The 22,865-nt window shown below is 34.0% G+C and overlaps 1 non-coding gene across 1 annotated transcript; it reads right to left on the bottom strand.

Moving 5' to 3' along the window:
- Positions 1-12,852: 12,852 nt before the first annotated feature.
- LOC116117746 lies at positions 12,853-12,955 on the bottom strand. Its single transcript, XR_004126028.1, has one exon. It is a non-coding gene; the product is annotated as a U6 spliceosomal RNA (small nuclear RNA).
- Between the last annotated feature and the right edge of the window lie 9,910 nt (positions 12,956-22,865).

The following is a 22,865-nucleotide window of genomic DNA, read 5'->3' as shown; positions in this document are numbered from 1 at the left end:
GTGTTCATCCTCACATACACAAGTGTGTCTAGCATTTCATGTGACAACCTATTCCTTTTTTTTATTTGAGCAGCTTCAAAGGCACTCCAATTTCTCTCACATGATGAAGCGCTACAAGGTTGACTCAGAATTCGAATGGCATACTTCTTGAGCACAGGAAGATCATCCCCATTGTAATCCCACCATATTCTTGCAAATGACATAAAACACTTTCTTGAATATAAAGAGAGAAGCAATGTACGTAAAAGATATTGAAATTTTTTAAAACACTTACGAGAATGACTTGTTTGTAACATCATTTTTGCCGTATTGTATTTTTTAAAACACCTATGCATTATATTTAGAATAATCAGCTTTAATTTAGAAATTAGAATCAACTTTGAATATATCATTATTCAGAATAATTCGCAATAAAAGAATATTACATTTTCCACAAAAGTATGATTTGTCACAACTCACACGTATACATGAATTTAGTTAAGATTATTATCAATTAATCTGCCATGCAATCCATAGATTTGAGGCCTTGTACCATGCAGTGCATGTGAATGAAACCACTAATTAAGTGTTATTATCCTGTCACAATTAGGTTTGTCCTTATAACTTTTTTGTCACAAGATTTCTTCGCTCCACACTCAACATTTTCTGAAGAAACAAAAGTGTAGGATCCACATTGTCTGAGACTTTTCTCTGTTTGTTTTTATCTTAGAAAATCTAAACATATTCAATTATGCACCTTAAAGAAAGAAAATGCCCGATTCTTTTTACAAGGTATCTCGTGAATACTTCAGACTGATTGTAAATAGATTAAAATTTAACAGGATGAGGTGAATTTGGTCATTAGAGATCAGACAAAGACAAGTTTAAATGAAGGCAATTATGATAACAAAGAGTTAAAGAGATGTAGGAATTCAATAATGTAGACAGAAAAAGCAGTTGAAGACAAAAGTTGCTACAATTTGCGGTGAAAAGGCTCTGATTATGATGGTTTTAAAGCATAGCTACCATTGCTATAGTCAAATGCTATGTCTAAAAGTGTTTTAAGGTAAGATTTGTTGTATTTTTTGATTTCAAAAGCTAAACAGGGCCTTAATCTTTGAAAAAGAAAATGTGGGTCTTATGGTTGGAAGCAGGATGAATTTTTGCCTATATTTTTCTTTGCAATTAAGGAGTATATACCAACTTCACTTTGTTTTAGCTATAAATTGAGTATTTTGAGGGGGCTTAGATCCTCCAATTCTATTGCTGTTTTTTTTTTTTTTTTTGATAATTATGGTACCATTATTGCAATTAACCCAACAAAAAGGTGGAACAAGAAGGTCCATGGCACATAAACATTCAACAAAAAATACTAACTTCAGCCAAAAGAAACTGTCAACATTGAGAAATCTGGTAGTTTTTCAAGGTCAGAAACTGTGCGGGTGGAAAAAGGGGAAGAAATGGCAAGTGATTCAAGGCAACAGGAGATTAACCAAATTAAAGAGAAAGCTCTGTTTGACTGTGAGCGAGGTATTGCACCAAATGCTACAACTGATCAATTTAAGTGTGGTCGTTGTGGTCAACATAAATGCACTCACTATCAAATGCAGACTAGGAGTGCCGATGAACCTATGACAACCTATGTAACATGTGTAAACTGCAACAATCATTGGAAGTTCATCTAATTAGATTTCCTCTATATCTGCCATTCTTGTTGAGAAGAAAAGTATTATAAACAGCAAACCTCTATGTGATTAGATAATAAGTAATTCATACATATATACAAATATAACTCTCACAAGCATGTCATCAAACATGTTTCAAACAAATCCATCAATCCACCAGCCCCTCATACTACTAGTCTACTACTACTCACAAGTCACACCAACACAAACACAAGCAATCTGAGATTCAAAGAGAAGAGAACAAGTGTTAAGTGTGTACCTTGAGCTTGAAGTCCCGAACTTGAAGTTGAAGCCTGGAAGAAGAGAACAAGAGATGAAGAAAAGCTGAAAATGTGAAGAACTGAGGAAGAAAAGCTGAAGAAGAACTGAAGAAGAAGAAGAAACGAACTGAGGAAGAAGAACTGAAGAATTGAAGAAGAAATGATCTGTTTTAATTTTTAGTAAAAACCCACTAAAACGACGTCGTTTTGGTGGATGAGATTTTGTTTTTTTTTTTTTTCAATAATTCGCAAATTATACGGGAAGCCTTATTATATGCGAATTATACGGCGGATTTTACAAAATACATATACGTGCGTTTTATACGCGAATTATACGACTGTCCGTACAATTCGTGTATAATACGCGTTTTTACTAACTAGGCACAAAACTGTGTATTATTAGTAAAAGAAAAAATATAAATTCCAAACTGTAGTAAATTAATACCTCCAAATCCTCATTCATAACACAATCAATACAAGGAAAGATAGGAAAAGAAGTAGATTTTAAAATCATCTGAACATTACAACTGTTGAATAGAGTAGTTAACAAACAAAATTTCAAAGTATAGTAAAACTACATTACCTGCACGTTCAGTTGCCTTTCTTGATTCTTGGGAACTCCCAGCATGTAATCAAATCAATTTTATAGTACAACACTTAATAACATAATGATATATAAATTCTATAAAAACAAATTTTAAATGTTATAAATGTAGTTGCAACACTCACTTGGTATGCAATTTCTTCTCTTTAACTTACGTACAATCTGTTCGACCTTGATGCTTCTTTTGAATGAAAGTCGACCTTTGGTACAAAAAAACCCATGGAGTTAGAATATATACTCTCGAAAAATGAAGTACAATGAACACTATCGCAATTCGATCTACTATGGATGACATGTTTACGCATTATCATGACCGCAGCATTGTCATTCAACATTAATATGGTTCTTCATGTCACATGATTATTTCATCACCATATATTATCATCATCATTACTTGATGCCAAAATTGCACCTCAGAGAATGAATTAGACAAATGATCAAATCGTTGTCCTTCAACAATCGTGCTTCAACTATATAATTATACTAACCTTGGTGTGGCATCTGTAAACATTTTTTCTCAACCGTTCTAAAATGTACTTTTCAGATGTATGATAAATCTCCCTATGAATTAACATTGCAATTGTATGTCGACATAAAATCCCTCTAAACTCAAACAATTGACAATTAAAACGAACCTCACAACCACGTTCATAAAAGCAACCACAAAACAAATACGACGACAAGTCTCTCCCACCTAACATCTTCCTTGACTACATTCAATATTGGAATCAAACTCCTTGAAAGAAGATATCTCACAGTGGAGCTTACTACCAAGCTCTTTTTGAAACTCTTTGAATTTTGCAGTGGTGTATGCATCTTGAAATTGTTTCTCCATTGGGTAGATGCTTATGCAAGGGATCTATTATTTGAATGATTTGAAATCAGCCTAATTTATTTTTCTCTTTATCAATGCATTCTCATATTGTTCACATCTGTTTTAAAGTGGTTTCGAATTTACGTACTCATCAAAAAATGCATGCATACTTTTACTATGTTGAGTAATAGAAAATCTGCCCAGAAAGTATTTTTTACAAATGTCGGCACCCAATATAAACCAAGCAACCAATCATTGTCGTGAAGGTTGTGTGTATCAATGAACGTATTACACGTTCTTCAAACTCCTCATGTGTAATGAATATACATGACATTTTGCAAAAGAAAACTTTATATGTTCATATTCGTAATAACCTCGCAACTTTTCGTCAACTTCTCATTATTGCCACAAAACACCATCTATGTTGTGTACTAGGAAACACATCTCGATTGCATTTGCATTGCTAGTCTTGATAAGTGATTATTGCCTTCACAACACAATTCCGCATACATGCAAGTCAAGGCTCAAAAAAGCCATACCAATGCTTGTGTGTCCTCTTTGGAGATTAATCCACAACCTAACAGTGTGGAATGGCCATACTAGTCAACATCGTCAAACGCAACAATGACATATCATACGTGTGGTCAAATATGTAGTGCCCGAATGTGACAACATTGCCGAATTCCCTAAAACACGGGCTACGCTTGCAATCCACCATAGAAGATTATGTAGTTGACCTTCTTCATCTACATCCTAGTGTAGAAGAAATTTGAATTATCATTTCAGAAGATATTTAGGATTGCAAAAGCATCCTCAACACCAAGTTGAATTTCCTAACTGTTCAACGTTATCCTTACAATCTTTTTGTAGAAAAGCCAAATTTTCAGCACTCCTACTTCAACTAACATGGAATTGAAATTCTTATTAGGTCTAATCCCAACCCTATCTTCACTTCAAGCTTCCTTTTCACAAACGGTTGTGTTACCATTTCTTTTGGAAAACTAATTTACTAGGACTACATAAGTTCATGGTTATGATCATAGATGATTGACATTATTTCCATTTCCATCACAACATCAAGATGCTGTACTATGTGCCTTACAACCATTTCTTGTCAATGGTAGCATTTTGAAGCTATTTCTAGACTACTATTCCACTTCCCACCTCAAGAACAAGCCAAGTTGTGTATATCAACTCTCCATCGACTCCTTTCCTAGAAGATCTTTAATAACTTCAAATCCTATTTTAATTATTTCCATAGCTCTGATAGTTTTGGAAAAACTTTTCAAAAGATTCAAAAAACCATTCCAAGCATAGGCTTTCATTCCTCTTATGGACTTTTACTATCTTTTATTTCTTGAAACGATTATCCTAGTTTATTGATATTAAATAGCCAAAATTTGAATATAATAATACTGTAGAAATAATACGATAAAAAGAATAGAAACGGATTACAAAGGATAACTTACCTCACACATCATTGAATGAGAAGAACAGCTCTTAGGTTTTTTATTTTTTTTATTTTTTGCACTCTCCCGTCTTTGAGAGTGGTGGTGGAAGAGGAAGAGCAAATGATGATTGTTTACGGTGGGGGTGCGGTTGGGAGTGGTTGGGGCGCAGTTGACACTGAAGGTGGAAAACGATCGTGACTAATGGTGGTGCAACGATTATTTAACAAACTACTCATGCAAAATTATTCTTTCAGAAAATAAAGTTTATAGTAAACCATAACAACCTCTCAATTTAAGGAATTTGACTTTGACCTACAACAAGAACTACAAAAGTTAAGCAGCTACACTCATAAACATTTGAATTAAACACTAAATTATAAAAATTTGAGGGAAAAAACAAATCAAATTACCATAAATTGTAAATCTATCTGATACATATTCAACAAAATGTAGAAATCCCAATAGGATGACAACAATTTAGAGAGAGCAAAAATAATTTATAGTATTGGGAGCAAGTCAACAGCTAAAATGATCAATAAAACAAATGATAAAACATCAATATACCTCTGGAAAAAGGTAACCAGCTTGAAGTTTGGCTATATTTGAATTGCGCGACCCTTTTGTCTGTAAGCTTCACCAAAACCAGGAATATATTAAGAACAATTCAATTGAACAATGAACTGAATTAAAGTAGAAGCAAATCTACATAACATTTTTCCACAAAATAGAAAGACATAGTTCAGGCACTAGCACTTCAGGAAAGAACAGAGCAAAAAACGAATTCCATATGAATTATTCAAATTTTAACACCAAGATATATGAAATAAACGCAAGCAGAAGCAAAATCATAGGTGTCAGTATGTATCAGATGAGAACTAAAGTGTAAAATTTCTTTACACTTCAGATAAAAAAGGAAAAAGAAAAAAAAGATAGACAAAAAAGAATCTAGTAAACATAAGGTGGAAGGAAACACTATAAATTTGTAATCATCTCCTCAGCAAGATCCTTTTTTGGGCATTTTCTTCACTATTTAGGTGGATATCCACAGAAAGTGTTATACCAACACGGTAGCAAACCAAAAAACAATAATTAACCTTTTTTTTTTTTTTTTTTTTTTTTTGCGCTTAAATAAGCCCTTTTGGGACATTTTTAAGGGACTCTAAAGATGTGAGCAAGCAAATACGGAAAAATAAATGAGACTGCTGCAAGATGATAATTATATTTTTCATAGTGATCTTGTATGAATTTCAATAGGAATTGGATACTTCTCATATAGTTTGAGCCATGATGCTACCATATTCTATTAATTTACTTTGCAGGCCTAAACGATGATTTGAGCATTAAATGACGGTTGTTGAGCGTAAATTAGTAACTTGAGATTTTCAACTTGGAATGACCTGAATTTAAAGCTATGAAAAGCTAAGAAGCAAAGCTACAACGTTTATGTTGTTTTTTACCTATTCTAACTAGAAGATGGTGAAAAATTTGGCTTGAAGTTGTGAACAGCCCGTTGCAAACTGAAGAAAATGTATTTGAAAATGCATCAGTATTTTTTCATAACGTGAGATGTAGACCTCAAATTTGGATAATTCTGAACGAGTAGAATATAAGACATAGGGCTACAATTTTATTTGGTCATGATCTAGTTCAGCTTATAAAATGGTTAAAAATTGAGCCGAAAGTTACATTAGGGTATGGAAGACAAGCAGATTTGTTATCATGTATTTTTAATTTAATTGTGGCTTTTTACCATATACCCTCACAACTTTAATACCAAAAAAGAGAGGTCCTTAGCAAGAGGGGAGGAGACTAGGGTTTAAAAAAAAAAAAAAACACATCAAAGAGGAGGAGAAGATCAAAGGAAAGAGGTCTAGCACATTCATTCGGGAGAAGTTGACACGATACTTTTCCAGAGATCAATTCTCAAGATTTTAGTTTTAGTTTTCTCTTACTCACTTTTAGCATCAGTTTGGAATGTTATGATGATGACTTCAAAATGGATGTTGATTGTTATCACTTTGATATGGGTAGATTGTATTGTTAAGGGGTAGATTCTACCGAACCATGTTGACTTGATTTTCAATTTTATTAAAGCATTCAGGAATTTATTGTTCTACAAGAATCTGGTGATTGCTTAATGCTTTTGGATATGATGTTTCTTTAATTATTTAGGGCTCTTATTGAATGATGAACCGGCGGTGAACTTTGATTAGAAATCTTTGATTAGGGTTTCATTGTGTTCAATGTTTTATGATGTGATGAAAACCGGGTGGTGAAATCACTTTAGGTCATTAAAAATATATAGATCATAGATTGAATAGAATACTCAGGAGGAGTCTTATGAGGTTATGTGGCCAGTTTAGGTTTTAAGCAGGAGTGGAACCTAACCGTTAATAAATTTCACAATTGGTTATATTGAGGGATTAGCATCTTTAGATCAATAAATTTCTTGAATCTGATTTTTATAGCATGGTGTCAACATTGGTTTATGTAGAATCGAACCCTTAACATTTTATCATATAGTGATATTTGTCTTGTTATTTATTGTTTTAATTTCTAGCAATTCTTGTTTTTATTTTAAATTAATCATACAATTCATATCCAAATAACAATTAAGATAGTCAATTTATTTGTTGTTTGGCATTAGTCCTTGTGGGATTCGACACTTTATTCATCACTTTTTTACTTGTCGATTAGTGCACTTGCTAGCGTACGAAATAGTCACAACACAAGAACAGCTGCGTTTGTCAATGGACGATCGGCGACCTAGTGCGGCTCGATAACCAATCATCGTGGTGGTGGTGCGATGGGATGATTGCGACCTGTAGGTGGACAGCGGTTGAGATTGGCAATGGTGGTGCAGGAGGAGGAATATTTGAAGGGAAACTAGTTTAGGATGGTGGAAAGTGGACCTAGTCAGGGTGGGATTAGAGGAAAGTGGTGGCTAGGGGTTTCTGAAAGGAAATTTGGGGAGAAATTGTGTTGGGTGTTTTGAGGGAAATTGAAATTGATTTAGAGTTCTGATTTAGGAAAAAATGCATTCAAATTTTTTAGCTTGAAACCAATTTTTTTTTTTTTTTATTGGGGAAGTGACGTGGCAACTCGTTGACGGGGCAAAGAGATGGCACCATCACGTTAGTCACTACAGTCATAATGAAGAGAATGGTATATGGGGTTGATGTAAAAGTAGTATTACTGAAGTTTTAAAAATCCTATATTCATTCCAAAATTGCCCTATCTAATAATTTTCCTTCTAAATTTCTTTGATAAACCTATCATCCCTATTCTTAGGGATAGGAATTTGGGACTAGACCCAAAAAACCAACCCCCAAACCCAGGTTTAGAACTGGTCCTATAGGTCTGATCCTAAAACCGTAGCAGGACCATGGAGAAGGGCCCTAGCCCTAGTTCGGTCCCCCTCCAAGGCCCGAGTCCATACCTTTTCCCTTTTTTAAAAAAAACCCCCTAAAAAATATCAAAAAACTCTCTGTTTTTTAAATGACAATAAAAAATGGAAGTTAAATTGATATTTTACCCAAAAAAAAGTGAAATGCAACCAACAGTCACATAGGGGAAAAGTTTTTTATTTTGACTTCCCCCCCAAACCTCAACTATAAAACCCTCCTAAACCTTCATTTTCTTACAACTCAACTCTCAGTCTATTCTCATTTCTCAATCTCTCAACTCAAATTCTCAAATTCTTCATTTCAATTTATTTACATTTATTCATATATATTATTATATATTCAATTTTTCCATTTTTTAATTTCATTATATTTATATTAGTCAATTTCTTTCATTTTAATTTTTTATTATTTATTATAAATTCAATGGATTCTCGAAATTTGCATTCAGAGGATCATCCCAAAATGAGTTTTACGTCCATTCACGAAGAAATGGGAGGGTTTGATCCATTTTCACTCTTTCTAGAGGCAGCAATACAATTCCACAACCAAAATGGTTGAGACTAGGTCTAGCCAAACACAGCAAGCTGCGACTCCATGGTTTGACCAACAAAGAGGTTCGTGTTCAGGGGTGTGACAATTTGACCAAATCAAAATGGCCAAAGCCCATGAATTGGGGAAGAAACATGGCGGGGAATGTAATTTTTGCCAACTGTTATCGACACTGAGAATAGGATCGATGATACGGCGACACTGGAGAAGAAGCACCCCCTATATATGAAGTAGTCCGCCAGTCCAGTCAACTTCAATTGGACCCGATAAGAAAATTCAAACTCAACTAATTTTAATCCATAATCCTCAACTCTTCTAACATGGCAATATAAGTAGTCAGAGCATGAGAGTGCATAGCAAAATCATATGTGCTACAGACTCTCAATTTTTATCTGAAAAATCCTATTTTGTTGAAATGATTAAAAATGTTTTTTGTCCAGCAGTTACCCCCTATTAGTAGAGGTACAATTAAAAAGGGACATACTAAGACTTTACGATAAAATAAAAGATCAACTTAAAAAGAATTTGAAAATTTAGCATATATCTATTACATTACTTCAGATATATGGGCTGCTAGATCAAAAACAGATTTTTGGTATCACAATACATTACCTAGATCATAGTTGGCATTACAACAAAAATGATAGGTTTAAAGTATTATATGAAAAACATAGTGCTAACACATTTATTTTACAATATAAAGTTTTGCAAGAATATTTATTATTTGCAAAAGTTGTGACGCTAACGCTTGTAATGCAGCTGCTAACACCTCACAATTTCTTATTGAAAAGAGATTAATTATGCTTGGTGAAGGAAAAAATTTTCACCACATATGTGCATGCCACATCATCAATTTGATTGTTTAAACAGGTTAAAAGCTATACATTCGAGGATTGAAAAGGTGTGGTGTGGCTAATGGATTCATCACCGGTAGCAATTAAGATGGACTGAATTCCGCACAATATTGTCGCTAAGAGGATCCACCGATTGAACCAAAGAAGTTAGTATGGACATGTCTGTCTGTTGGAATCCATGTAGTGATGTTGCAAAAATTATACCAACCCGCAAGACAAATTACAGAGATTGGCAACTGGAAGACCTATCCAGAGGAAGTCGTCAATGAATCCAATTGGACGGTTTGCAAACCTTTTTTTTTTTTTTTTTTTTTTGTTTCTTAAAGTTTTTACGATTCCACTACTATATTAAGTATATTATTATCTTACTATAATGTGGCATTAGATATTTTACTTCGAATTTCTATAATTTTTAGCATAGAATGAAGATTTGAGCAACATTGTTGTTCTAATGGAAAAAAAAAAAAAAAAAATACCGGAAATATTAGTTAGATATTTCATTCTTATATGGATTATGTTTTATTATAGACCCTATATTTAAATTAAACATATTTAATGCACGGTTGCTAAGATAGGCCATAATTTACAATAGGACTATGGTTCTTATTTGATAGATTTTAACTGAATATTGGAAAGCCTTTTTTTCTTTGTATCAGACTAGGTACAATGGAGCGTCCAACGCCAACAGAGACGAGCAGCAAGACCCTAATGAAGAATAAGGAACAAGCATCTGGACGTTTGTGGAACGCAGCAGTGGTGGTGGTGGAAGTAGCAGCTCATACAGACAACTTGGATCAAATGGCTACATTGGTACCTACAAATGGACATGTCCTACATGTCTAAGAAGGAGAAGCGTGAGATGGATGTGCTTCAATGGTGGAACTACAATGCAAGTTGATTCCTTATAATAGCTCAAATGGCACGTGACATTTTATCTGTGCTAGTTTCGACAATTGCATCCGAGTCAACATTCTCAATTAATGGCCACATTGTTGAAGAGAGAAGATGCTCATTAACTAATGAGATGGTTGAAGTCATAACATGTTTACGGGATTAGACTCATGCAGATATAAGAGATCAGTAGGACCTTGAAGATCCCAGACTACTCAACCTCTTCAGAAACATAAATTTGGAGGATGTAAATATTGTTGATGATGTAAATTAATAATTTAAAAAAAATTAAATTTATTTAATTGTTTATTTGTGAAGTGTGATTGTGTGAATATTATATTTATGTTAAAATTAAATTATTATTATCTCTTTAAAGTTTAAATTAAAAACACCTTAAATTTATAACAAATTAAGAATTAAGTCATTATTCATTAACGTTTAACCATTCATTTATATTTAATTATTTATTTACTAATTAATTAAAAAAGTTTACAAATTACCCCTAAAAAATTACATAAACCCCCCTATATAGTTTTGATTAAGTCCCTTAATAGATAAAAAATAAGGAGGGTAAATGAAAAATTATAAGTCCATGAGACTGATCCTATGGACCTAGGACCCGTCGTAGGGATCAGTCTGAGCCTTGAATGTTTTCATGCCTAGGTCCAATCCCATGCCCATTTGAGACCGGTCCCATTGGGATCGGGCCCAAACCCGATCCCAATTGGGTCTAGTCCCTACCCACCTTTACTATTCTCCCTCCTAAGTTAGATCCCATCATTCCTAATTTTTATCCTATGTTGAACTCGAGTTGTCATTTTCATTTTTTATGGAATCCCTTTCCTTAAACATTTTATTTCCTATTTAAATTCTTATATGCAACTATTTTCATTCTATTAATCTTCAACTTCCATGAGAATTTATATCAATTGATGAATGTTAAAATGAATTTTATCTTTCCCATCATTCTCCTATAGTTCCAACATTGTTAAACTAATTTTCTAAATCAAACCCTAGGCAAAAACAGTTAATGAGAATATCTATTACTATTTTATTTTCATAGTTTGATTTAATTTTTCATCTCTTCCAAAAAAATTCAATTATGACAACATAATTTTGAAACAAAAAATTCAAATTCAAATTTTTGAAAAAAAAAATGAAGAGTTTAGAGAATTGAGAAAAATAGTTATATAATATATGGAGAAAGAATAAACTCCCCATTTGGTAATTACTAGTTCAAAAGAATATATGTTCTAAAAGATTATTATTTCGGCTTAGAAAGAAAAAAAAAAAATGGTGAGGGCTTAAATAACACCGATCTAAAGTTATTTATGTTAGAAAATTTCCTAATTGTGGGGTAACATTAATTATGATTTGGTTTGATGAATCTAGGAAAATGCGTAGTCNTTTACAATTTTGAAGTAACAATTTGTAATTGATTAGTTTACAATGAGTCTTATTTGTCTAAATATAAATCGACTAATCGCGAGCTTTATTTATTGTTTAATTTATTAGTTAAGTAGCTCTACTTTCCAACATATAAAACAAACTCGTCACTATTGGACTATCACCTTCGTCTTCCACTTTTTTTAGTGGTGAAATCCATATACTGTTGATGAAGAGAGCCACACAGGTGAGTGGAGTTCGCTTTTAATTGATGTCTAAGAAATGGGAGGACCCAATCACTTTCGATGAATAGCTTGACAAAGATTAGCTAAAAGAGCAGAAAAAACAAAAGAATCACAAGAAGTTTTGTATGGATAACGTTTGTGATTAGTTGCTCTTTATTCTTTGATGTATGCGTTAGCGAGGAAGGTTATATTAACAAGCATGCATCAAATGGTTTCAATTTCCTTCTGGAGAGACTTGAGAGAGGGCAAGAAGGTGAAGAAAATATGACCATTTCTCAATTTTATTCACATTATTATTGAGCAGATGTGGTCATCTTCTCTGATCTCTCTAAACCATTCCAATCCAATAAGCTGAAGTGCTTTATCTTAGTGTGAGAGTCAAAATCCAATCCAATAACACAACCATATAATCTATAGTAGAATGAACACATCAACTGAAACTGGCCCTGAAAGGATCAATACTATATCTTACCTAAAATGATTTTTAATAAAAATCCAGCTAAAAGACAACAGTATGTTGTTTGACAGCAAATTCTTTTTACAGTCTACAAACCAAGTAGAACTTCAAGGAAAATTTTTCATTTTACTCGATGTCGATGATCAACTTTTAGTTAAACACTTTCAGTTTCAGGTGCTGTACTGGACACCAACATGAATTCTGAAATTCGAGCAGAAGTTAAAAATGAAGCGTTATAGGAAAGAACAGAAAAAACCCAGAAAGAGAAAAAAAAATTTGGACCATTTCTCGATTTGTGCGTGTCATCCTTGCGCAGGGGCCATGCTAATCTTCTCTGTATCGTTCCAATTTTATCGAATGTCTCCGAAGAGACAGTGTATGGTTTGCTTCTATCTGTATATAAACAATTGTATTGTTCTCTTAACTAAAGGATGTGGGATAGTTTGTTTCTAACTAGATGACTGAGTGAGTCACTGTGCTGACTCCTTAGTCTTTAAATGAATGCCTAATTATGAAACGATTCGTACCCCGCTGTTGTTAATGTTGGGCCCGGAGCCCCACAAAGCTACACCATGGGCCTTATGTATAAGCTCATAATTGTTAATTTTATAAATTAAATATATTAAATTTCATCTATATTATTAAATTGTTGATTTCAGAGAATTTTTATCTGTAGTCACTCTTATAACTACATAAAAACTATGCCCTTTTTGTTTTTTTAATTTTTTGTCCAATAACTCAATTTAATATAAAAATAATAATATTTCTAGCTCACAAATAAAACCATATTTATTATTTTCAACCTCCATTATAAATTAACTCCATGTCATTCATATGAGATAAACCTCTAATTTCTACAAGAGAAGAGAGGTCATTGATATTTGATCATTACAAGAGAAATTATATATTTTTTTCTTTAAAAAAATAAAAATTTCAAAGGTTGTATTTAAAATTGAAAAAAACTGTGGTTAACATGTATAATATTGGTTGTATCAAATATGTTTTATATAGTTGTGCTATCACAATAACATTCATAAATTAAACTACACAAAAAAGTCATCGATCAAAATACTATCTCTGTAAACATCCGTATATTGTATATAAATCACAAGCACATAGTGTTCCAAAACCAACAATCTCCAATGAAATTTAATTAATTATATATTCAAAAAGAAAATACAAAATACAAAATCAACTAATATATAAATCCTATGTTTACCACTAAACAGAAGAGGAAAAAAAAAAATTCTAAAAAGTTTTTCCACGTCTTAATCATCCTAATTCCTAATAATCTAGTGGGCATACAACATATCTTCGATAGATAAGTTGTTAATCGGAGAAAAGAGCTTTCAACCATCCGACTCTTGTGCAAAATTGGGCTTCATTCCTACCATTCGCCTTGGATGATGCCGCAGGCCCCTCTTGCTTTTGATTAACTTTAGGAGTACTCAAATTTTTCTGTGATTGCGCCGGCATTTTGGTATCCTTTGTTGTGGAAGGGACAGATGTTTTGATCACTGGTTTCTGGCTCAAGCATCCCGCACAGAATGCATCAAATAAACTGAACAATGAATTCATGGTTTCTGAGACAACAAAGTTTAGAAATTAAAGGATATGTATTAGAGAGACTAGAGAAAGTTTCAACAGAGACTTGAATGAGGAAAATACAATATGTGCTTTTGAGACCTTTATTTATATTAATCTCAAACCTTAAATTATGAGGAAAAATAGGTAGTTTTTTTTATTAGATATCTTATTCTAGTAGTATTAGGAGTCTTATTTTGTGATTTTTTTTTTTTTTTTAAATGGATTAATCTTGGTCAGTCTATACATTATTTAAAGTTTTATAAGTCTTATGACTTATCTAATTAGGTTTAGGTTTAGGATTATTACTTTAAGTGGAATACTGATTTATAATTAATATCATACTTGGAGAATAATTTCTATTTAGAATAAAAGGAAAACTAATTAAAAAAAAAAAAAAAATTGGATTCCAAATCAATTGAGGAAAATGTCTTATTTTATTTTCTCGCAGAATATGAGAAGAAAACTTTTACTGGGTCTAGATTAGGATTTAGGAGTTGCCTATTACTTTATGGAAGAGAAAATAAGGTATGTAGTTTATACTAATCTTGGTCCTTGGAGACATGAAAAAGTATAAGGAAAATATTATTATTATAATTATATATAATAAAGTAATAATTAATTGTAACATAAGGTAAAGTAAACAAGCGAAGTTAAAAAATAGTATGCCAAATCCATTAAGAAAGCTACTCTATGCTTATTTTTGTGTAGAAAATTAATGGAAGATCTCAACTTTCTAGTTATTTCAAATTTAAGAATGAAAATATAAATAAATTGCATAGATGCCAAAGAAGTTATAAAATTTAATTTGAATAAAGTGGAAAAGCCACTACTAAGACAAGAACACCTAGGGCTATTCACGAGCTGAGCCGAGCCGATTTTTCAGCTAAACGAGCTCGGCTCGTGAAAGAGGAGGAAAAAACGAGCTGAGCCTCAGATTTTTTAACTCAACTCGTTAGAGATGGAGAGGATTTTGAGCCAGCTCGTTTAGCCGGCTTGAAAAAAAAAACATTTTTTTTTTTTTAAAATTAAGGGCAAATTCCAATTTTTTTTATACTCCTGTCTTGAAACATTACCCAACAACTACTCCTAGTTAAAAAATTAAACATCAAAAGAAAATGCAATGCAAAGAAAATCAATGCAAAGAAAATCAATACAAACAACGCAAATTGCTTAGAAGCAAGGTATACATTTGCAGAGAAGGCTTGAGACCCAATGTCAACATGCCCTGCAAGCTGCAATAAGTTATAAGCATTTGACAGCTGGTGCACCCTAAGGAAAGCACTAAGCAAGGAATTGCAAGTGGGCACATTATGTTGAAGAATAAAGAAGAAGTTAGTTAGTTGTTAAGAAGTTAGTTCCAAGTAGTTGTTAGTTTGTTATGAAGTTAGTTAATCAGTTGAGTTAGTTAATGTTTGTTAAGATTGTTATAGGATTGCTTTATATAAAACATACACTGCTATAACGCTATTTCTTAATTCAAAATGAATTCAACATCATTCTTTCATCTCTGAATTAATTTCATCATGGTATCAGAGCATTTTTGCTTCCTCTAAACACAAACTTATCCTTTTCTTCCAAAATTTTTTACTGCCTTTTGCACTATATCAATGGCGACCTTAACCTCCAATTCAACACAAGATATTTCTAATCCCTATTACCTTCATCCTAATGAAAATCCTGTTGTTGTACTTGTTTCTCCCGTCCTTGATGGCCCCAATTATCATACCTGGGCACGAGCTATGAAGATGGCATTACTATCCAAAAATAAGTTGAAGTTTGTCGATGGCTCCATTAAAGCCTCTCCACCCACTGATTCTTTGTTCTCTGTCTGGGAAGATGCAATACTATGGTACTCTCTTGGCTCACTCATTCTCTTTCATTATCCATTACTAGTAGCATTTTATGGATAGTTAAAGCTTATGATGTATGGGATGATCTTCAAGAACGTTTTTCACAAGGAGATATTTTTAGAATCTCAGATTTACAAGAAGAGATTTATGGTTTTAAACAAGGGGATCGAAGTGTTACCAATTACTTTACCGAATTGAAAATTCTCTGGGATGAGTTGAAAAACTTAAGGCCACTTCCTACATGTACCTGTGCAACACCTTGTTCTTGTGGGGTATTGACAACTTTCAAGAAGTATCAGAATAGTGATTATGTCATTCGATTTCTCAAAGGTCTTAGTGATCAATTTGCTGTTGTCAGAACTCAAATCATGCTCATGGATCCACTTCCTCCAATCAACAAAGTCTTTTCTTTAGTTTTGCAACAAGAAAGACAGATGAGTTTTGGAGTTGCTAAAGTGTTTGTTAATAAAGATGTTAAAGAGAATTTTCAAGCTAACAAATCACAGAACACTCGGAGGTTCAATTCATCAAATTCACAGCACAATGGAGATAATCGGTTTTGCATATTCTGTGGCAAACCGAGACATACTGTTGAAACTTGCTATAAAAAGCATGGTTTTCCACCTGGTTATAAGTCCAAAAGTCATAATTGTTAGGAAACGACCCGGTTGTGCAGCGGAAAACAAAATTTTTTACAACCATGGATAATTCCTTGATGCCCAAAATCAGGGCACAGAAATTACAGTTTATGTTTTACATCAAGAATCTGTAGAAAAGTAAATCTAAGTTTAGATTCATACCCACGTTGGAGGCTCCACCAATATTGTCTCTGAACGTGTTTGCTACCGATCAAAGTGTAGGATCGAACCGCAAAAGTCCACACGAAGACAATCGCAAGGAACCAAGGAGGGATTTGCTAGATCCTCCTTGGCCTTAAGAAATCAAGAAGAAAAACAATGATTTTGGCACAAACCAAAGTTGGCGTGGGACAGAGAATGGGTTGTGTTGTGTTTTTTTCTTTAATCAAAAGGCAAACTAAAATAATCATCAAAACACACAAACACTATTCCTTTTATAGGCAAACCAAGTTGCTCTATTCCCATATGGAATGGGCTTGGGCTCCAACCCAAACACCCTTTGTTGCCAAACACTCCCAATTAGATATTTTAATTTATTTCATCATTATCTCAATTAAAAAATCAATTAATATTTAATTAACATTTAACAATAATGATGATTTAATTAAATATGTGCGAACACATATTTAAACGTAATTTCACTTATTTAATTTTTTTAACAAATTAAATAAAGGCTATGACCTCAGCAAATTTAATTGCATTGTGAAATTAACAAAATACCCTTTCGCCCAAAAAGACGAAAACGCCCTTCTATCTTCCTGGCTCTTTTATCTTCTATGTGTGTGACCCATAGGCTCTCATCATACCGACAGTGTATAGTATCGCGATTAACACCAATTAATCGTCTCACTAATACACAGACCAAGATTGGCCCCTAGCAAGGCATCATGGCCACCCGATAGATTCGGATTCAGCAAAGTAGCTACCTGTCAACGATATGGTTACCGTACAATACGATCCTTTCATCATACGTTATCTCGACGAGACGAAGGCATAGAAATAGTGTCAACCTCCGGTTACTCTCGATATTATGTATTCAGTTTCTAGACCAATGACCTGTATTATAAACTGGATAGAGCAACAACTCAATCCCACTGTGGCCACAGTTTTAGTGTCATTGCCATATACTAAATTGCGCCATGAGATAACTTCTCCCGTACCCGGGAGTGATGAATCCTTGTTAATCCACCATAGTCTTGATACAGTCCTTGATGCAGCCAATCACCACTGTATTGACAGCTTTAAATAGAACTGCGTTAGGCTAGTTCAAACTGCACCAATCGGTGCACAAGGCGCTCCGGTGATCTCAAGTCTAAGGATCACATGCATCACCATTTGTTAGAGGATTTGTTCCATAGACACTAGGGTTACCATCTATATGGAATCCTCTAGTGGGCCAGTCCAGTGAACTTGCTGCGGTATATCCACCTACAGCAAGCACCCATGTGTTGCACCAGGTTGTCACCAAACAACCTTGACAAGTGAGATCAGTCACTGCCTTTCGACAGGGTCGCTCAACACTATGATAGCCTTACCGTATTATCTGTTCCCTTACTTTAGAATAATACTAGGGCTAAGGACGTTTCTAGAATGGCCACTATTTGTGCTCATAGGGTTCTCACTATCAAGATTTGAAACACTTGATACCCTCGTCACGATTCTACCATTCTAAGGACATATATCAAAACATATTGCAATAATAATGATTTACGCGATATAGAATAAAATGCCTTTTATTGATTAATAAACATTATTACAAAGAGTCAATTCTACAATAATTGATTGACTCTAGGGCATCTACTTTAACAATAATCCCATTGCTCATAATGTAACTGTAGAGGAAAATGGCACAGATCTTCCTATGCAGTCGGATGCTTCTGTCAATAATCAAGAAGATTCTGGTGTTTCTTTGACTCAAGATCAATATCATCAATTGCTTGCTTTGCTCCAATCATCCGATTCTGAGCAATCATCTCATGTGACTAACCAAGTTGTTGTTTCTCAACCTCAGTCAACCCTTACATCTCATTTTTCTTCAGCTCCAGATAACCATTTTGCTTTAACCTGTTCTAAATCTTCATTATGGATTGTAGATACAGGTGTAACAGATCGCATTGCACATTCTTTGTCTTCCTTTGATAGTTATAAGCAAATCAAACCAATCTTAGTCATATTACCAAATGGTTCCAAAATCACTGCTCAATATTCTAGGGTTGTAAGTCTCATTGAAAAATTGGTTCTTACAAATGTACTTTATATTCCTGAATTTTCTTTTAATCTGATATCTACTACCAAATTAACCTCCTCACTAAATTGTTGCCTGATCTTCCAACATTCTTATTGTTTAATCCAAGATTTGACTTTGTGGAAAACGATTGGTTCAGCTAAAGTGCATGATGGCCTATATGCAATGACAAAATCTCCTGTTTCTACAGCCAGCCCTTTACAATCTGCGTCTGTCTCTTTAGCATCAAGTACTACATTGTTTGATATTTGGCATTATAGACTTGGCCACATATCTGATTCTAGAATAAAATACTTAGCTTCTTGTATTCCTAGCCTTAAATATCATGACAATAAAGCTTGTACCATTTGTCATTTGGCAAAACAACCAAGGTTACCCTTTCTTATGAGTCATTCCAAAACTTCTAAATGCTTTGATATGATTCATGTTGATATTTGGGGTCCCTACTCAATATGTTCTGTTCATGGTCATCGATTTTTCTTAACTATTGTGGATGACTATTCTAGATTTACATGGATTTACTTGATCAAACAAAAATCTGAAGTTAGGCAGCTTGTTCAGTCATTTTTTGCTCTCATAGAAACTCAATTTTCAGCTAAAATAAAACCATTCGCACTGATAATGGTGCTGAATTTATAATGCCTCATTTCTATGCCTCAAAAGGAGCCTATCATCAAACAACTTGTGTTGAGACACCTTAACAAAATGGTGTGGTGGAACACAAACACCAGCACATCCTGAATGTTGCTAGATCCTTACTATTTCAGTCTAAATTGCCCAAAGAATATTGGACCTATGCAGTACTTCATGCTATTCACCTCATCAATAGACTTCCTTCTCCTATCTTGCAAAATAGATCACCATTTGAACTTTTATATCATAAATCTCCTCATTATGATTCATTAAAAATATTTGGCTGCTTGTGTTTTGCTTCCACTTTACAGGCTCACAGAACCAAATTTGATTTTAGAGTTAGGAAATGTCTTTTCTTAGGATTCCCATCTGGTACTAAAGGATTTGTTCTATTAGACATGCATTCTAGAGACATTTTTCTCTCTCGTAATGTCTTCTTTTACGAATACATTTTCCCTTTTTCCAAACCGGCAGATCATTCAGTACCCTTACCTCAAAATTCAATCTTTTTTTACTCAGATCCTTGTCCTCCTAATGACACCTCCTTATCTACATCACTGTCATTACCACCTGATAACATTTCCCCTGCTGATTCATCTGTCCCTTCTCCTGTTATACCACCTGACCGTACCTCTCAAAGATTGAGAAAGCCTCCTTCATACTTAAAAGATTATCATTGCAATATGGTCACTGCACCTGAAACTTCGTTCCCTCAGTCAAGTACTACTTATCCCTTATCTTCTGTTCTCTCTTATTCCAAACTTTCACCAAATTAGTTTCATTTTACATTAGCTGTTTCAACTACATTTGAACCTAAGACTTATGCACAAGCCATTAAACATGACTGTCGGAGACAAGCCATGCAAGCAGAAATTACTGCCCTTGAGCAGAATCAAACTTGGACACTCACAGATCTCCCTACTGGCAAGTCCCCAATTGGTTGCAAATGGGTGTTCCGTGTTAAGCATAAAGCAGATGGTTCAGTAGAGCGTTACAAGGCTCGGTTAGTAGCCAAAGGTTATACCCAAACCGAGGGTATAGACTATTTTGATACATTCTCACTGGTCACCAAAATTACAACTGTCATATTGCTTCTTGCTTTGGCTGCTGCTTCTCATTGGCATCTTAAGCAAATTGATGTCAACAACGATTTTCTCCTTAGTGATTTACTTGAAGAAGTATATATGGTATTACCTCCTGGTTTTAATTCTTTAAATCCTAGCAAAGTTTGCAAGCTCCAAAAGTCTCTTTATGGACTTAAACAGGCCAGTAGACAATGGTTCTCCAAGCTTACTTTTGCCTTGATTTCTTTGGGTTACACATAATCTTCATCATATTATTCTCTCTTTGTTAAATATTCTGCCTCTTCTATAACGGTGTTGCTAGTATATGTAGATGATGTTATATTAGCAGGTAACAATTTATAGGAGATTGATGCTGTCAAAGCTTATTTAGATAATACTTTTCAGATTAAGGATCTTGGTGATTTAAAATATTTTCTTGGCTTAGAGGTGGCTCATTCCCAGTCTGGTATTGCATTATGCCAAAGAAAATATGCTCTTGACATTCTTTCTGATGCTGGCTATTTGGCTTGTAAACCTGCCAAAACTCCAATGGACTACACTTGTAAACTCACTCAAGCTATTGGTAACCTTTTATCTGATCCTTCTGTTAGTGTATATTAGTGTATGCCCTAGAACCATTCGTGTTGTCGGTTTCAGAGCATTTTGTCTTGTATCTATATATATCATAAATAATAGAAGAAAGAGTTCTTCAATTCATATATATAAATTACTTCCTTTATTCAGTCATGCATTTAAAATAAAGTATGTATATGAATTGTCTAGATGATTTATTTAATCGGTAAATGAATTATCGAAAAGGGTTCCCTACGGACGCAATTTAATTTGGGCAATTATTGCACAGTAGGCATATCGGATGCTTCCGAAAGATATCATGAGTTGATATAAGTACGGATGACGATGATAGTCATGTCACTGGGGCATTGGTATGGATTAACGGTTGGTGAACTGTTTTTCGAATGTGACCGAATAACGGCAAATCACTTGGAAAGCATGTAGTCAATGATTTATCGTTTGGTTATATCAGTGCACGATGTAGTCCTTGACCTGAGAATTGTGTCGGATCCGATATGATGTGTAGGTTCATAAGGTGTATAAGTACGAGACTAATCATGTTTGTAAATAAAGCCTATTGGTCATGCGTTGTTCATATGCGGAAACGAACGATGGTCAAGAGGGGATCCATTGACTCGAAAATATAGGATGGGAGTACCGCTGACTCCATCCAGATTCGAGTTCCTAGACGAACGTCGATAAATGTCGAAAATCAGAATCTCTGGCTAGAGTCTATTATTAGTCATACAAAGCAAGTTTGTAATGACGAGTTCGGACATATTGATCGACGATTCGGTAGAAGAAGAGTTTAGGATTTTGACATTCCATGAATCCGTGCTCGATCAGGATATCTCAATAGAGGGACTTTACCTGCATGTACGTATGATCTGAAATGGGTTCGATGAAGTATTTCTTCATCGTGGTTTAGGGACTATGGCACATTGCTAGATGTTTACCATAGTCGTTGGGCCTCCGGACGGTTTCGGATTCATCTAGAACCACTCACGGCTAATCCACGGTGGACCTACATGGTCACACCAATAGCCTTGAGAAGTTAGAGAAGGATGAGAGAGAGAAATGATTATCGAAGAGGGCTAGCACCTCCGAGGGTAATAACGGGATTTTATAGTAATAGTTACATAGAAATATTTGTGACATTTTAAGGGTTAAAATGGTCAAGCAATAATAATATATTTAATTATTATATTAAAGTGTTAAGATTAATGAGAGAACAAAAATAACCTTTAATAGTTAAAGGGTAAAAGGGTAAATTTATGGGTGTTAATGTAAACTAGTTTAGTTTACATGGGCCCTTGAATAATATTGATTATTCAAAGGGTAGCATAATAAATTCGTGGGGTCCCTTTTTAAAATAAGATTTTATTGGGCTTGGAAGTGAAAAATAAATAATTGCAAAATTGCCCAAGTATATATAAATGCAAAAGGTTGCATTTTAGTTCATTCTTCACTTGTTCACTCAAAAACAAACTAAAACTCTCTCTCAAACCCACGACCACTCTCTAATCTCTCAAGGTGGTGTTAAAGTGTGGAGGTTTCATCCTTTTGAGGCTAATCTTCATCAATCCAAAGCAAAGGAGTAGGTATAATCTCTTTTCAAGCTTTGCATGAAAAATGTTTTTTTTTTAATCCATACTTTTCATGCTTTCTTCTCCATTTCCACCACTCTTCATGC

This window comes from Pistacia vera, unplaced genomic scaffold (genome assembly GCF_008641045.1).
Source record: "Pistacia vera cultivar Batoury unplaced genomic scaffold, PisVer_v2 Contig1019, whole genome shotgun sequence".
Lineage (NCBI taxonomy): Eukaryota > Viridiplantae > Streptophyta > Magnoliopsida > Sapindales > Anacardiaceae > Pistacia > Pistacia vera.
Note: the sequence above shows the minus strand (reverse complement) of the source record. Positions and strands in the feature narration are given on the sequence as shown.